Source organism: Pongo abelii, chromosome 2 (genome assembly GCF_028885655.2).
Source record: "Pongo abelii isolate AG06213 chromosome 2, NHGRI_mPonAbe1-v2.0_pri, whole genome shotgun sequence".
In the NCBI taxonomy this organism is placed as follows: Eukaryota; Metazoa; Chordata; class Mammalia; order Primates; family Hominidae; genus Pongo; species Pongo abelii.
The window spans coordinates 169,900,106-169,912,796 of record NC_085928.1 but is presented as its reverse complement, the minus strand read 5'-3'; the positions used below and the strand labels follow the sequence as shown (position 1 = coordinate 169,912,796).

Below are 12,691 nucleotides of genomic sequence, written 5' to 3'. Positions count from 1 at the left end.
GGAGACCCAGGGGTCTTCTTACCAGGAAGTGAACATGTGGAGGAGCAAAAAGAGAGATACACTGTGGATAAAGCAGCTCCTTTCTATTTTTGAATGTGTACAGACATTATTTCATTTAAGTCTCACAACTCTGTGACATAGCCTGTATTAGCCCCACTTTGCAAACAGGAAACTCAAATCTGAGTTCATAAGATATCCTGAAGGCCTGCAGCCAGTCAGTGCCGCATTCAAACCCAGGGCTTGGGGCCCAGAACCTGCACCCCAGCCACTGCACTGTCTGCCAGATAACGAGTGTGAGGACAGCTTATTCAACCCATGACGTCCGTCACACATAAACTGCCTGTTTTTTCAATGTCTGTCCCCATCTATGCTCTGCTCCTGAGTCAAAGGCTTCCTTAATGTCACCTCTGTCCAACTCTGTAACTTCATAATTTCAGTTATTAAAATAAGATAATCCAGTTATTAAAACTCAGCCTCATTTGTTTTAAAACTCCAATAACACTTTTTAAAGTGTTATTTTGATTTTAATTGACATATAATTGTACATTTCCGTGATGTTTTGATACATATATACATTGTATAATGATCAAATCAGAGAGATTAGCATATTCATCACCTCAAACACTTGTGATTCAAATCTTTCTTCCTTTCCCAAGCTCAGGCTCACCTGCAGTTCTAGGGATCTGGAGCTGGGAGGTGGTGTGGGCCGCTCCCTTTGCTGTTCCCCACCCCTTCCCCATCCTTCTGTAGAGGAGGGAAGCTGTCTCCTTAAGCAAGAGCATGCATTGGTTGATGTTTGGTTTCTGGTGGTTGTCACCACTGATCCATTTCCCTTGTTGGAGCCCCTCACTCCCATGACGCATCCGTGGCTTTCATGTACCTGTGAGACACATCTGACCTTCACTTGGGGCCTCCTCCTGTGCTCCTCAATCTAGTAACGCTTCAGCCCCAGTCTCCTCTTCCTTCCTTAGACTCTAATGCTGGGGCTCACGGCTTAGATCAAATCCATCTTTTATATCTCTGTGGCCTGGGAACGTGAGGGATATTGTCTTAGTTCTGGTGGCTATAACAAACTGCCATAGGCTGGGTGGCTTATACAACAAGCATTTATTTCTCACAGTTCTGGAGTCTGGGAAGTCCAAGATCAAGGTGCTGGCAGACCATATGTCTGGTGAAGGCCTTCTTTCTGGTTTGCAGATGGTCATCTTCTTACTGTGTCCTCACATGGCAGAGAGCAGAGAGAGAGGAAGCTTTCATTTCTATTTGTAAGCGTACTGATCTCATTCATGAGGACTCTACCTTCATGACCTAATTACCTCCCAAAGGCTCCACTTCTGAACACCATCATATTGGGGGTTAGGATTTCAACATATGAAATGAAGGAGTGGGGGACACAAACATTCAGTCCGTAGCAGGTATCCTTGCTCCTCTCCCCCAACACCATCCACCATGCTACTTCTCCCTGGTATACTTTGCCTGATTTGCAAGCACTTGGACAGGCAGGGAGTCCAGTGGCTAATCAAACAACTGGGAAGAAGATGTCAGTCTTCCCTTCTGGAATAAAATCTGAACTGTATAAGCAAGTCTTCTTGGGACTTCCTTCTTCATCTTCAATTTTTAACAAAGGAGTCCCTAAGGAACTATAACAAAAGAGCACGAATTCCCTTTCCCTCCCAGAGTGGGGAGAAACATGACCAATCCTCATGAACACTACCTTCTCATCAGAGGCAACCTCCTCCTCTTCCTCCTCCTCACTTACTTCCTTTTTTTTGTTTTTGTTTTTTTTGAGACAGAGTTTTGCTGTCTCGCCCAGGCTGGAGTGCGGTGGCACAATCTTGGCTCACTGCAACCTCTGCTTCCCGGGTTCAAGCGATTCTCCTGCCTCAGCCTCCTGAGTAGCTGGGACTACAAGTGGCTGCCACCATGCATGGCTAATTTTTGTATTTTTAGTAGAGACAGGTTTTGCTATGTTGGCTAAGCTGGTTTTGCACTCCTGACCTCAAGTGATCGGCCCTCCTCAGCCTCCCAAAGTGCTGGGATTACAGGCATGGGCCACCGTGCCCAGCCCTCCTCCTCACTTCCAATCTTCCTTTGGTATCTCCAGGATGAAAGCCCCAAGGCAGTTCATCCACCAGTTCATCCCCCCTTCTGCCTAGAAGGGGGCCTTCTTTGAAGTAAGTGCTGAAGAATTTAGTAATTTTATTAACAGCAACGTCTTTACCTGAGGTGCTATCTCTGAACTACTGGGTAACCTCTAGGGCAAGTAAATAGTTCAGTTCAAACTCTCACCAACTCAGTTACAAGTTTGCTCCTGAAAGGCCTTTATTGGGAAGCCCACATTCCTGCGTGAGGTAGTGAGGTGGTTTGCCTCCTTTGAATACACTGTTCATCATGCTGCATTGCTTAGGAAAGGTCAGATTCATGAGGTTTCTCATGGCAGAAAAATACTTCCAGAACCCCTAGGAATGGTGGCTACACAAAGTCACTCATGTAGTGGTGATGGTGCTTATTGATGGGGATCTGCAGGATGGGGATTGATTTTTCTCACTTGTCTCTTGGGGCTTATGGAGTGCTCATGAGTACTTTTGCCACATGACAAAGCACACCAAAGTTAGCATCATAAAACATTGGCCATTTGATTATGCCCACAAGTTCTGTAGACCAAGAATGTGAAACAGACATTATGGGGATGGATTTTCTCTTCACATGTTTGGGCCTCAGCTGGGAAGTTTAAAACACAGAGGGCAAACTGAGGCTCCAACTCCCATGTCTCTGATGCCTGGGCTGGGGGGACTTAAAGACTGTCACTGCCAACTGGAGCATCTACATGTCTCTTCTTCACTGGATTGCACCTCCTTACAACATGGCAACCTCAGAGAAGCTGGACTTCTTACATGGCAGCTTAGAGTTCCAAGAGTGTGTCACTGTATTCCCAAATCACAGGCCTTGCCAGACTCCAGTGGGGAGAATATGACTTGGGAGCTATTGTTATGATGGCCATTCTTGGAAAACACCCTGCCATGGGAGCCTGTGCCCCTTTTCCAGCCTCGAACATCTCAGATTCCAACAGAGCCAGGTGAAAGGACACCGCACCTCAAGACAGGTGCATATCGACTAAAAGCACCAAGGACAAAATCACTATACTGCAGAAATATTGTTTTATTCTAGAGAGTGAACAATTATTTAAGGTGTCTAAAGATGTCAAGAGCAGGAGTGGTTGTCCTGTCCTGTTTTTCAAGAGTACAATGCTCACAGAGGGAAGCATTTCTCATGGGCCACTTGTTGCAGTGCCACTAAGCTGTACCTCAGGGATAAAGCTGTCTCAGGATCCAGGGCAAAATTCAAAATTTGTGATTCCCACCCAAAAGGGCAAAGACATCTCACAGCATCGTCTTCATCATTATTTTTTATTTTTATTTTAAAGAAATGGAGTCTCAGACATGTTGTCCAGGCTGGAATGCAGCAGCTATTCACAGCCATGATCATAGTGCACTACAGCCTCAAACTCCTGGGCTCAAGCAATCCTCTCATCTCAGTGTCCGGAGCAGCTGGGACTATAGGTATGTGCCACTGCACCCAGCAGGACATTATTTTGAGTGTCCCCAAGTGGGACAGCAAATGTTTGAATCTCTCTGGCCCCTTTGGGTGTGGTGACCAGGATGGGCCATCCATTAAGGTACATGGGGCTGGGGTTAGAGAATAGAGCTTCTCCCTCTAAATCATGGAGTTGCCAAAACTAGAAAGTGAAGTTCAGCCAGAGAAGAAATGAAGTCCAAGCAACTACATGGAGGTTCCAGAGAAGGGAGGAGAACTAGATACAGAAGTTGTGATTGAGTCAGGCATTTGGGAGGTAAATAATTAGTTTGAGAGGAAATGGAGGAAGGGTCTTGTACTATGCTGTGCTGTTCAATGTGGTAGCCAGTAGCCATGTGTGACTATTTAAATTTAAATAGCTAAAATGAAATAAAATTAAAAAGTCAGTTTCTCAGTCACACTAGCCACATTTCAAGTGCTAAATAGCTACATGTGTCTAGTACATGCTGTATTAGGTGGCATAGATTATAGAACATTTACATCATCACAAAAAGTTCTACTGTACAGTGCTGACTCTATAACAATTGCCTAGAGCAGGCAGCTTTTTTCATGAACCAGCCTTAGCATAATGGGGGATGGGAAGGAGGTGAAGGGTAGGGAGGTGGTCAGCAGAATGTAAGCGGTCAAGAGTGGATTTGACTTTCCAAAACAATCCAGAGTCATCTGGAGCCAAGTCATACCCTGGATCTGGCATCCTCATGCTCAATACATTTTTGATGATTACATAAATGAGTGCTTGAGCTGTACAGTATCATTTGGTGGGGATAGGGGTTGAGAGGAGACAGAGGCCTCTATAAAATAGAGGGGCTATATTTTCTTGTGTAGCAACTCATTAACTAAATGAAAGACATTCTAAGAGGAGCTTCAGAAATGTTTTGAGTAGCGTCAGCAACATCAGAATGAGTATAAAGCCTCTGAACATAACTGCCTTGAAAGGGGCCACATTCAACTAGCTGGCTGTGTCACCAAGGTTAAGACCCCTAGCCACTCTGGGCTTCAGTTTCCTCAGCTGTCAAATGAAGAATTGAGACTGAAGACCAAAGCCAGCTCTTTATGTGTATCTGTGATTTGGTTATTTAAACTCTATTATTATCATCTTTGTTAAAACAGCTTTTTTTGTCATACCACAAAGCTACTATGAAAGCATCAGGGAGAGCAAATAGGTTTCATCTCATGAGCCAGTTTTGATTAATTGGTAGTACTTGCTTGGAAAACTCTGTTGGGAAGAGTTCAAGGCCAAGTTCAAGCTTAGTGATAGGAGTGTCCTGGTTGATTAGTGATGTCTGCCTTGGGGATGGGAGTGGTGGTGCACTGGGACACCTACCATCCCACCTTTAGGCACTGCCTTACCCAACACCCAAGCCTAAATGTTTACTTTCTTAGCCTTTCTTGCAATTAACAGTGACCATGTAACACAGTTCCTGTCTAGATGTGTGTTAGTGGCTATGGCAGCCATCTTGTGACCAGGAGGAAGCTTCTGAGAATCACAGAGATGCAACCTCTGAAGCTGCCAAACCACTGCCAGCAGCTGCCTAACCACTGCCAGCAGCTGCCTAACCACTGCCAGCAGCTGCCTATCTCCAGACATCTTGGTAGGTGAGAAAAATAACCCCCTCTTCATTTCAGTTCCCAGAACTTGGGATTTCTGTTACTTTCAGCTGAAGGTTTTCTGGATACATCCCAGATCACACATCTGCCTTTGCATGGGCACATATAAATGGTCTTTGCTAAATTTCTACTACTTGCCCTTTTCATTCAACTTCTTAGTGTTCAGAGGTGTTCCCCTTTGTCTCTTCTCTGAGATTTTGAATTTATGCTACTCTGCTTGAGGAAGCTCTGGAGACATATTCCTTTATCACAACATTCTGTGAATATTGAAAGCCTGGGCAATGGAAAGAACATTGGCCAGAATGTCAGGTGGGGCAAGTTCCATTTCTACCACTGTCACTCACTGTGTGTACTCAGACAAGTCACTTGGCCTCCCAGGACCTCAGTTGCACTCTGTAAAATGAAAGGCTGGATTATAAAACTTTCAGAGTCTCTTTTTAGCTCTAACTCCTATGGACCCTGATTGAAATGGATGTAGACATGTTTGTTTTTCCTTTTGTTTCATGTTTTTCCTTGGGTAACTAGCATATTTTACCTTCAATAGGTACACATTATGAAAATCCACCTTGTCGGTGAAGTATAGTTCTTTCTTCATGCTGAAGCAATAGTTCTTTGGCAAGGAATAACCAAGGAGTTTTGGGATAAGACAATTGGGTTAGACACATGGCTCCATCTCAGAACTATCTTGACACATCTGTCTCTCTCTGCCTGCCCTTTGCCTGCCTGAAATTTGATATTCAAGCTATCCTACCACCTGGATCTGGGAAGCTCCTCCATGTTTTGGATTTCTGCATGCCGGATTTGTCCTTTCTCCCCTGGCCCCAACTCCTTCCCTATTTATTTTCACCTCTAATAACCTCTGATCTTTCCTTTGTGCTTAACATTTCTCAACCTGAAATCTGTAGGGTAGGCCCTGCTCTAACCACAGGCCCAAGGAAATCAATGAAAACAATAGTATTGCCCATATATAGAGACTAAGATCTGTGCCTGTAAGCACTCCCTGCCCTTCCCCTTGTATTCAGTCTTAGTGGCTCCAGACCCCTCCTTGTTAATGAGAAATCACTAGGATCCCTGTGACACGGTCTGCCTCCCTACCCAGGTTCTCAGAGGTAGCTAGCCACATGCAATCAGATGCATTAAGTAGCTGCCTTGTCAACATGCAGCAGCCAAGAAAAGTCCTTTCTAATCATGCTTCCTGTGGACTTTGAGATTCAAGTTCCATTAGGTACTCCAATGATCCCAGCAATGTGATAACATTTCTATAGCAACCTCCTCAGGTTCATGCAAGCCAAGCACTCAGGCACCTTGGTTCCACCTCTGAGGCATGAGTGGACTGCTTATCTCCTGACTTTTAAACACCTATCAGCTGTCCCAACACTTATGTAAATTTGTCCATTTGCTACTAGCCAAAGAGGAGAACTGAGCTTGCGAAGTCATGGGGGAACAGCCATAATGCATAACTCAATTTATCCTGGTTGCAAAATTAATTTAGGTGAACATAAGTCTACATGGCAATTAAAAGACTGCACACTCTGAGTGGGAGATTTCCCATCTTAGTGGAGAGCATTCATGAAATTTTGCCTCAATATCTGATCTGTAGTCCCTACTCTATTCACATGGGCCTCTGCTCATAATTACCTGTTGTCTGGCTTTCAGAACTGTGAGTGTTTGACTTTCCTTTAAACTGTAGATTAACTATCTGGATTTCTGATCTCCTGTGTTAGCTGGCCCTTAGAAACAGCATGCTCTTTTATGCTTGCATACTTGTATCTCTGCACTATTGCAAGTTGTGGCTCTAATAATATATATTTGCTTATTATTATTTTTTTTCATTGCTAACATTTCCATGGAGTAGCCCTGTTCCCTATAACCCATCACCCAGGGTAATAGCCACAGACTATGATCCACATAGATATTTTGGACAATTTTCAATAACAGGCTGACAAATGTTAATCTCAGAAGTTGGTTAACATTTCAGAATACTAGGTAAACTCTGCATTACTGCAAACACAAGGTAATTAGTTTTCCTTTAGCTTAGGTTAGCTGAATCAATCTCAAAGAATAGAAAAAAAAACCACGAAGACCATTCACACTTTAAAGGGTCCCCCTCAGCTGTCCTTTACCTCCTTCCCTGCAACCAACAGTCTCCTATGGACATGGGATCTCTAGCATTTTCAGAGCGTCTGTAGGAAGAGATGGAGTTATTTATGAACACTGTGCATGATTACATGACTGTTACAATAACTCATGTGGAGTCATCAAATGGATGCTTAAGCCTTGCTAAATATATCGGACGGAAACTTTTAAAAATTTGAAACACAATTACGCAATTGGCTTTTGAGGTTCACATTCTGAAAAGGCATGTATTTAAAGATAAGGGGAGTTTCTTTCTGGCTTGGAAACTTACCATCTCTGGCTCTGAAACCATTTTAGAAGCAAGATGACTCTGCAAGTTGGAACCAAACAAAAGAGATGAGAAATATTCTGCTGTGAGCAAGTATTTCCTTTTAAGTTATGAAGAAAGGCATTTTCTTCAGTTCTTATACAAGATTTCTCGTGATATTTTCCCTTCCCAGATTAGGTTTTTTCTTCTGCTAACAAGCTGGATAATGTCCCAAAACAATCTAAATTACTGAACTTCACTAAATTTTGAAAAATGCTGTAATGAAATCTCATCAACACCTTGGCTACTGTCAAAGTTCCCAGATTCTAGTCTCTTGTATGCCATTTAATGTCTTTATTAGCATATGTGTATAAGAATAATCATGATGATAGTTTTAATCTAATACTATTTTCCTTGTCATGACAAGAACTGGTTAATGTCCATAACAATAAACATGACTTCACACTTGCTGCAAAAAATAGTGCAAATCTGCATCAATCCAGAACCACACACCAAAGGATAGTCTGAGTTGCTCTTCCTAATACGATACATTTTTAAAACATACATCCTGAATCACTGAAATGTATGAAACCAATGATTACATTTGTTGGCCTGGGAAAATTCAGGACAACGATCCGATGTAATAATAATAATAAAAAGCATTTATTTTACAATGAACAAGTTTTTTCAGACCAGAATTTTAAGTAGTGACCCTTCTCAGGCAGCAGTAATGCTATTGCCATGGATTTTCCAGAGAACATTTCACTTCACTGTTATTTATAACTTAGCTCAGCCTCTTTCTATTATTTATATTTAAATGTAGAAAGACATCTTTTCCTGTTCCTATTTCTTTGGATTTTTCTTTTCAACACCCACACAAATCCATGAGTCATAAATGAGACTATGAAAATGAATGGTTCCCCATCGCAGAAGAACACTTTTTGGCTACTCATGTGAATTTAGATATAGTTGTCAAGGTAGGTTCAAACTGCAAATGAAACAATGTCATGTGAATTCTACTCAGAAAAAACAGAAATTAGGGAGTTGGCATATTGTCCTTATATTTTAATTTAACACAATAGATTTTTTATACAAACACATCCTTTCTGAACTCTCACATAAATACTGTAAGATATGTATAAGTAGTAGAATGGGATGGTAAGAACCCAGCTTCTAATCTTAGCTCTCCACTTCCTGATTAGGTGAACAGCTAACTGTGGCTATCTGCAAAGCAGACAATACTGTCTGTCTAGCCTCCCCAACGGTGTTGCTAAGAGGGTCTAATGCATAAAATATGTAAGAGTGTTTTGTAAACGATAACACGCCATCACAATTTTAAGATATGTTTATTACCGTTTCTTTAGCTAAATTAATTGTGTGGGCAGAAGAATAACTAGGCAGGAGAATGAACTGACAGGCAGATTATAAATTCGTCTGCTGCTGCAAACAAATTTAATGTTAAACTTAGTCCCCAAGGATCTGATAATGAATTTGGTCCTGTAATACAAAAAGACACAATTGATCACCATAAGTCAAGTCCAATTCAACCTGAATGATCCAATGATGAGTAAGTAACAAACGTCCAATATACAGAGATGTTATTGCTTTTTGCAGTTGAACTCAGTTTTATTTTTATCCAAGAGTGAGCTGCCCCTGCAAAACTCCATCTTAGTTATTTTTCATATGAGTATGTACCAAATGTTACAAATGTTATTCATCACTCTTTATAATAGTGTCTCTGTTTCAGAGATGAAGAAATTGAAAAAAATTTTTTTTTGAGATAAGGTCTTGCTCTGTTGCCCAGGCTGGAGTGCAGTGGCCTGATCATGGCTCACTGCAGCTTCCACCTCCTGGGCTCAAGGGATCCTCCTAATTCAGCATCCCTAGTAGCTGGGAATACAGTCACATGCTACAACACCTGGCTTTTTTTTTTTTTTTTTTGTAGAGATGGGATCTCACTGTGTTGCCCAGGTTGGTCTTGAACTCCTGGATTCAAGCAATCTTCCTACCTTGGCATCCCAAAATGCAGAGATTACAGACATGAGCCACCATGCCCAGCCTTGAAATCTTAGAATAGCTTTATTATTATATAATTATAATAGCATATAATTACAACTCTGACCAAAGTTTTATGAATTAAACAGAGTTGTAATTATATGCCATTACTATTGTATTTGAACAAAAATTGTTAGAATATTTGAATTGCATTTTTAAACTTTTTAGCTGAGCTAGGTTTACCAAACATACCAAAAGGTGTAAAACATGAAAAAATTCAAAGGATAATAATATAAATGGTAAACACTCCAACAATATTAAAGAATATATAATGAAAAGTTAGTCTCTCTAGCAGGGCAAACACTCAAGTCACCCATCTCACTTCCCTCCAAGAACATACTCCAACCAATCTGGTGTGTCTATGCTTTTAGAATTTTTTGCATATATAAGCATTTATATATCTATTCTTCTTTTTTTTTATTTTTTATTTTATTTACTTTTTTTTATTATTATACTTTAGGTTTTATGGTACATGTGCACAATGTGCAGGTTAGTTACATATGTATACATGTGCCATGCTGGTGCGCTGCACCCACCAACTCGTCATCCAGCATTAGGTATATCTCCCAATGCTATCCCTCCCCCCTCCCCCCACCCCACAACAGTCCCCGAAGTGTGATGTTCCCCTTCCTGTTTCCATGTGTTCCCATTGTTCAATTCCCACCTATGAGTGAGAATATGCGGTGTTTGGTTTTTTGTTCTTGCGATAGTTTACTGAGAATGATGATTTCCAATTTCATCCATGTCCCTACAAAGGACATGAACTCATCATTTTTTATGGCTGCATAGTATTCCATGGTGTATATGTGCCACATTTTCTTAATCCAGTCTATCATTGTTGGACATTTGGGTTGGTTCCAAGTCTTTGCTATTGTGAATAATGCCGCAATAAACATACGTGTGCATGTGTCTTTATAGCAGCATGATTTATAGTCCTTTGGGCATATACCCAGTAATGGGATGGCTGGGTCAAATGGAATTTCTAGTTCTAGATCCCTGAGGAATCGCCACACTGACTTCCACAAGGGTTGAACTAGTTTACAGTCCCACCGACAGTGTAAAAGTGTTCCTATTTCTCCACATCCTCTCCAGCACCTGTTGTTTCCTGACTTTTGAATGATTGCCATTCTAACTGGTGTGAGATGGTATCTCATTGTGGTTTTGATTTGCATTTCTCTGATGGCAGTGATGGTGAGCATTTTTTCATGTGTTTTTTGGCTGCATAAATGTCTTCTTTTGAGAAGTGTCTGTTCATGTCCTTCGCCCACTTTTTGATGGGGTTGTTTGTTTTTTTCTTGTAAATTTGTTTGAGTTCATTGTAGATTCTGGATATTAGCCCTTTGTCAGATGAGTAGGTTGTGAAAATTTTCTCCCATTTTGTAGGTTGCCTGTTCACTCTGATGGTAGTTTCTTTTGCTGTGCAGAAGCTCTTTAGTTTAATTAGATCCCATTTGTCAATTTTGGCTTTTGTTGCCATTGCTTTTTGTGTTTTAGACATGAAGTCCTTGCCCATGCCTATGTCCTGAATGGTAATGCCTAGGTTTTCTTCTAGGGTTTTGATGGTTTTAGGTCTAACGTTTAAGTCTTTAATCCTTCTTGAATTGATTTTTGTATAAGGTGTAAGGAAGGGATCCAGTTTCAGCTTTCTACATATGGCTAGCCAGTTTTCCCAGCACCATTTATTAAATAGGGAATCCTTTCCCCATTTCTTGTTTTTCTCAGGTTTGTCAAAGATCAGATAGTTGTAGATATGTGGCATTATTTCTGAGGGCTCTGTTCTGTTCCATTGATCTATATCTCTGTTTTGGTACCAGTACCATGCTGTTTTGGTTACTGTAGCCTTGTAGTACAGTTTGAAATCAGGTAGTGTGATGCCTCCAGCTTTGTTCTTTTGGCTTAGGATTGACTTGGCGATGCGGGCTCTTTTTTGGTTCCATATGAACTTTAAAGTAGTTTTTTCCAATTCTGTGAAGAAAGTCATTGGTAGCTTGATGGGGATGGCATTGAATCTGTAAATTACCTTGGGCAGTATGGCCATTTTCATGATGTTGATTCTTCCTACCCATGAGCATGGAATGTTCTTCCATTTGTTTGTATCCTCTTTTATTTCCTTGAGCAGTGGTTTGTAGTTCTCCTTGAAGAGGTCCTTCACATCCCTTGTAAGTTGGATTCCTAGGTATTTTATTCTCTTTGAAGCAATTGTGAATGGGAGTTCACTCATGATTTGGCTCTCTGTTTGTCTGTTATTGGTGTATAAGAATGCTTGTGATTTTTGTACATTGATTTTGTATCCTGAGACTTTGCTGAAGTTGCTTATCAGCTTAAGGAGATTTTGGGCTGAGACACTGGGGTTTTCTAGATATACAATCATGTCATCTGCAAACAGGGACAATTTGACTTCCTCTTTTCCTAATTGAATACCCTTTATTTCCTTCTCCTGCCTAATTGCCCTGGCCAGAACTTCCAACACTATGTTGAATAGAAGTGGTGAGAGAGGGCATCCTTGTCTTGTGCCAGTTTTCAAAGGGAGTGCTTCCAGTTTTTGCCCATTCAGTATGATATTGGCTGTGGGTTTGTCATAGATAGCTCTTATTATTTTGAGATACGTCCCATCAATACCTAATTTATTGAGAGTTTTTAGCATGAAGGGTTGTTGAATTTTGTCAAAGGCCTTTTCTGCATCTATTGAGATAATCATGTGGTTTTTGTCTTTGGTTCTGTTTATATGCTGGATTACATTTATTGATTTGCGTATAATGAACCAGCCTTGCATCCCAGGGATGAAGCCCACTTGATCATGGTGGATGAGCTTTTTGATGTGCTGCTGGATTCTGTTTGCCAGTATTTTATTGAGGATTTTTGCATCAATGTTCATCAAGGATATTGGTCTAAAATTCTCTTTTTTGGTTGTGTCTCTGCCAGGCTTTGGTATCAGGATGATGCTGGCCTCATAAAATGAGTTAGAGAGGATTCCCTCTTTTTCTATTGATTGGAATAGTTTCAGAAGGAATGGTACCAGTTCCTCCTTGTACCTCTGGTAGAATTCGGCTG

General features: G+C 41.1%; 1 long non-coding RNA gene across 1 annotated transcript in view; it reads left to right on the top strand.

The window, feature by feature from the left end:
- The window catches only part of LOC129058703 (uncharacterized), a 36,469-nt gene extending 31,271 nt beyond the window's left edge, over positions 1–5,198 (top strand). The window contains exons 4-5 of the long non-coding RNA XR_010139296.1: positions 3,425–3,560; positions 5,013–5,198. This is a non-coding gene — a long non-coding RNA (uncharacterized LOC129058703). The remainder of the gene's footprint in view (positions 1–3,424; positions 3,561–5,012) is intronic.
- Positions 5,199–12,691: the final 7,493 nt, after the last annotated feature.